The following is a 6000-nucleotide window of genomic DNA, read 5'->3' as shown; positions in this document are numbered from 1 at the left end:
TGCATTTCGTTACTCGCATTTTTCGTATGTTTCACGCATGCGTGCGCTTATTCGATGAATTTACGTTACAAAGAACGATGTTTGTTTATTAAGTAAAGTATAATTTAGAAATTCGTCGTCCAAGTTTTTTACTGTTTATTAAAGGTATTGTGTGTATAGACAAAGTTTGAGATTGGAACAGAAACAACGTAAGAAAGTATTTTTTACAAATTAGAAATATGTATGTTTTTGTTTTTTATTATTGCGAATTTTCACGTTTTTTTTATTATCTTAAAAGAGATAATATAATAAAGCCGCTCTTTATAGCTCCAAATGAAGCTTGAGGTGGTAATTTAAAGTCGGACATATTCTTAGCAGCCAAGTAAGTGTTGAGTTAAACACTGTTATGATATTCATTTCAACTTTCTGTTGTCGTCAACTGTGAAAAGAACAAGCAAAGAACATGCGAGAACACCACAGTGTTGTCAGCTACCTGCCATACCATACTAACTCTTCGCACAATCTAGTGGGTGAAAACATAACCTGTGTTTACGTTGCGGCATGCCGAAACAGATGGTTTTATACACAGCAAAGAAAATAACTGTAATTACGAAACACATAAAGCATTTACGTAATACTTAACATTTTTTTTTTTTACTTCACAGCATACAATACTTGTGTTATTTCCACTTCCTTGCATTAAAATATGTCGAATTTGTCACAACAGGTTTTCACTATAATAAAAAAAAATGTCTCAATAATGCCACACTCTGAATCCAAATACAATTAAAATTTTTGATTATCATGCAAAAATAAAAAGTTATAAAGTCACTCACTGACTGAGACCACTTTCAGGTCATACATACTATAGATCCGTTTTTTTAGTCTTAAAAATTATTTTATCACATTAGTGTCACCATTAACCCCAAGAGCAAAGTTTAGACTTAAAATAACCAGCAATAAAAGACTTCACGTTTCTAAAGAGATCAACAATGAACTAAGCAATGAGAGCACTATTTAAAAAAAAAACCTGAACCGCGCCCTTAAGACATCACCCAAAATGTTAATACATGACCATGTTTGTTTGACAAGTTGGATGACTGAGTTTACATAAAATATTTTGCATATAGATAGGATGGGTTCTAAATATTTTAGGTGTTGGATGCAATCAGAATCATGACTGTCCAAAATGGAAACCACATGTTTCCATCACAAGAATTATGTAAAATAGCGAAGAACACATGAACGATTAAAGAGGTTATAAAAGTAAAATAACTACAAATAATGTTAATATGAATGTTGTATACGAAGTAATTTTATGTGTTATGTGGCTTTGTGTGAGATTAGCCCTTGCATGGGATGACTTTAAGTGGTAGTAATAATAATTGTTTTACTATGTTGTTGGGCACCTATTACCTTTACTACCTATTCACCACAGTTTGAGGTGTTGCGATATTCAGGTGAGACAAATAAATTTAAATTAGACTCATTTGGGGTCAGTGAACCGTAGTGGCTTTCAAGCATACACTGTAGGGATGTAAAATGTGCAGAAAACAAAATAAAGTAATGGGTGGTCAGGGTTACTCTAAAATGAAGGTAAACAAATGCCAATATTTTAAATAATAATATTTGTGTGGTGGCTGCTAATTTGGACAGATAACTTTTTTAATGGGTGTAGTGCCCATCCATACATCATTCTTGTACAAATACATGCACAGACACTTATATCTATGAACACCAAATGGTACATGAAATAAATATTGTATTTAATAAAACAAAGCTTAAAACAAATGTAGTGGAAGTAACTTGTTAATTGCCCGGAAATTCACATTGTGCACATTTAAATAGGTACCAAAAATTGTGTAATGTCGCCACAATTCCCCCATTAAAAAAAAAAAAAAAAAACATACATATTTTACAAATTTGTCTGTTCTGAACAATGTCACTGGCTTTACCAATATTAAGTTTTATAAAAGTATTTTAATTTTACTTGCAATTGCCAGACCAGTAGTTTCAGGGTAAGCACAAGCCTTGGTTTCCGTGGACAACTGGGGAGTAGAAATAAAATTAACTTTGTAAATATGACTTTTGGTGTTTGGTAGTGTAAAGTTGAAAAGTTTTAATACTGAAATAGTATGAATAGGCACTTACGTCTTAGTAAAAAATTGTAATAAAGTGTGTTACGTTTACAATTTCACGTCAGGATAATGAATAAGGCCTTAAAAAAAACTACTTTGCAGACTATGCTGCCAGAAGTTTTATCAAACTTACTGTGTCTCATGTTGGTGAAGCACTTCTAATTTGTAACTCTAGAATTACCCTAGCCGTATTAACAGTACTAGTTACGCATCAACTCAAATATAGCAAATTTAAATAGTTTTGCTGACCAGAAACTATATTACACACGATATTAAACTTGCAGCACTTTTTATGTCAGTGTAGAATGGCGTCTAGTTCCAGAAGAACGTTCAAATTCCAAACAATTTAAATTTGTGCCAGAAATTAAATAAAGTATCCTGATTGGCTGGCTGAGGTCCCAGCCAACAGACGCCAAAAACAGAAAAAACTTTAATTCAGAAGCGAATTAAGACAAAAGATAAAATATATACATTCGAATTCAAAATAAAAATTGTTTGAAACAGTAAAACAATCAAAGTAAATGTTTATGTTAAAATAATATAAAATAAAATGCTGCATAGAGAACGCGGGTTATTTTGTCATCCCTAGCATCGTAGAGTAAAGTAGTTTATAGAGCAGTACTATTTCAAAGTTCATAAAAATAAATACATGGGAAATCTCTGCAAACAGAAAATAGTTAAAACGTTAACAAACAGTTTTGAATTGACCGCTGTGACTCCTTACGTCACAGTAAAAAGGCGACGATGTTTCTATATCCTTGAATAATCACTAAACATTTATTTTACGATGTAAATGTAACGTATATTAGTCATTATCCACGTCTAGGCTTGAAGGCCACCATTCAGGGATAAAAGCTAGGAGCTTCGTCTGGCATTGTGACTTATAGTTATATCTTCTGCAGAAATGTTTGCAAGTTTTGTGTGGCCATGTTAATTTCCTCCGAGTGCCCCTTATACACCTCACAAATTTAATTGCTGTGTGATCAAGAAATAAATTCTGATTTGTGTCACACATAAATATAACGAGTACCTAAATGTGTGCAATATTTTTTATCTTAATAATTTAAGTCAATAGGAGAACGACCTCACACCCCAAATTTCCCCTTTTTTAGCTAAAAAAAAAACCTTTTTTGTTATAATTAATTTCTAATGCCAATTAGGTACCTACTTACAAATGTGTTATTAATTTTTTTTAATGCTAACTTTTAATGAAATTGTTACAATTCTTCCTAGAGAGTTCATTTCAAGTTATTTAATAAACTTCTAGTACTGGCCTCTATACAACCTTTGAATATATATACTGTATAGAAGTCGCCAGCCCAGGTTAAAATTTCTAATACGGTTTTGAGGTAGTTGGTTAATTCACCGCCGCAATCGCCACCATCTCTAGGGCATCGACTTGTGGTGGTCCCTAGCGGACAAGTGACCAACTCTTCAAAAACCCCTTCCCCTCCTGTTGAATGACGTTGAGCTGCAGTGAATGATGGCTGAGGGGTGCGGGGAATGACAGCGGGCGACAGCGCTGCGCTCTAACGTGTAAATAACAACTAAGACAATACAGGGCTTTACGGCAGCGCACTGCAGCGGTGAAGTTCCCAAGCTGCTCATCATATGCTTCTGAAAAACGTAGAGTAAATCCTATCCACTCGCGACTTCTATACAGTATATATATTCAAAGATACAACTACTGTTTGTTTCGCTAACTTATTTCTATCCAAAGTGACTTCAAGTTAATAACAGACATAGTGGGGCGCGGAAGACTACCATATCGGAAGACTACCATAATGACAGTATTCCGCCTGGCCTCTTCAAAAAGGCGGACAAGTACCATAACGGAAATCTGCCATAAGTTCAAAGGAAGAGGCGGATTTCTACCATATTTCCTTATACACTCCATGGAATGAATAGAGCTGCTTTGCTCTCGAAGTAGTGTATAGAATACGTCGCTAGGTAGCACTGTTAACCCCTAGCTGTTCCTTAGGTTAACTTAAAAGGCTACAGATAGCACTTCTGATGGTTACTTTCTGTAGTTCCAGTTATAAATCAACTCAACAGATCGCGCACTAATAGAAACAAATGTTTCCACAAATGGATTATAGGAAGCAGCATTATATACTTATAACAGTTATAACCGCGAGCTGTAAAAAAATTAAATTTTGGTAGTTTTCAATTATGGCACTTTTCCTCCTGTTATGACAGGGGGCGACGGCCCTATTGGAAGACTGCCATACTGAAAGACTGCTATAATGGAAGACTACCATAATGGAATTGTTCCGCCTAGGGGCGACGGAAAACTACCATAAGTTAAAACGTGACCATACAGTCCTAATACTCGAACGACACGAGTCAATTATGTCTATTTTCTTAGAAAGAATTTGTATAAATAAGTAGCATACAAAGTCTTTTGATTCTAAGTAATATTTTAACTCCAGGCCACTAGTTGAAATGAAATGCAATATAGTGACCGAAAATCACAATTCTCTGACAACCGACGGTTAAGTAAGTAAAATATTGCATTATTTATATAATATGATTAAAATGCTACGACAGATTATCACCATCAGGTGTATAGTCATATATACTACTGAGGTGGCAATTCAATTGAGTTTAATTTTTGTAATGTATATCAAAAGAACAATAAAATAAACTTAAGCATTAATTATTTCACAAAAAATATATTTTTACGTTACATCATTAATAATACCCACATTATATTTCTGATGGGCTATTGGGGTTCACTTTTCGTGGGCTGACTTTACTACTACCTTACTTCTTAATGGCTGTGGTGTTTTTGTCATGTTGGGGATGTTACAGGGTAGAGGAAAAGGTGTAAATATGGGCACCATATTTATTTATTGTCTTAAAGTTAATTTATTTTAAAAATATTCTAGATTATTGACTTTCATTATCTACTATTACATGTTTACTACATTATAGGTGGCAAAACTATTATTAATATCTATTATTTCATTTCCAAAACAAATATATACAGAAAGCTTTAAAAAATGCCTCTAGAAAAATGGGGTGTAAATATGGGCCCTCTCCAAAAAAATTCTTTTAAACCTTTTTAAAAATATATAAATAATTCAAAATGTTACACAGAACATCACACCAAAAATTATTCACAAAAATCGCAAACATAAATGTCTCTTTCAGCCCCGGCACAATCTAAGTGTGCCCACATCTGGCACATAACACATTTAACCCACACTTCTCCACGTGTGTCTTCAGAGAACTTCATATCGCAAAAGATGCAAGTTGCATCGCTCGAGTATGGTGTATCCCCATCATTTATATTAAATTCATCGCTGTCAACAAGGGGAGGGTCGCTGGAGTCTGATGAGTCTGATGATGAAATGTAGCTTTTCGTGGGTTGAATTTTCTTTTCCTGAAGGCCTTTTGTCTTTCTGCCCCTACCTCCTGGCTGGTCTCTTGCCCCGGGAAAACTCAACGACCTCTTCTTGTGAGCACTTTCGTCAAGCGATTTGGTCAATTGCATCTTGTATGGTGAGCCAGTGATGAAGGTGGCCCTTGCTGCTTTGCGCCCCCGAGTGGTGGTTCTCCTCTTAATGTTGGGGACAGGAGATACGTCAAATGGTGAAACTGCATTTGAAGTTCCTGTGGAACATTTTGGTGTTTCAAGAGCCTCATCAACTGGCATAGAAGGAGCCTGATGTGCTTGTATATCAGGATAACTTGAAGGAGAGGCAGATTATGTTGATGGTCCAGAGAAAGCAAGTAGAGGAGCACATGATTCAGAAACATTATTTGCCACTATGGAGCAAGTTTTTCCTGCTACCAACTCAGCAGCTATAAAGTCAGCGTCATTGAAGATATAGCGATTCATAGGGTATATTCCAGTTACTCTGAACCCATTTATTGC

Source organism: Bacillus rossius, chromosome 13 (assembly GCF_032445375.1).
Source record: "Bacillus rossius redtenbacheri isolate Brsri chromosome 13, Brsri_v3, whole genome shotgun sequence".
NCBI classification, from domain to species: domain Eukaryota; kingdom Metazoa; phylum Arthropoda; class Insecta; order Phasmatodea; family Bacillidae; genus Bacillus; species Bacillus rossius.
This window is presented reverse-complemented; position numbering follows the sequence as displayed.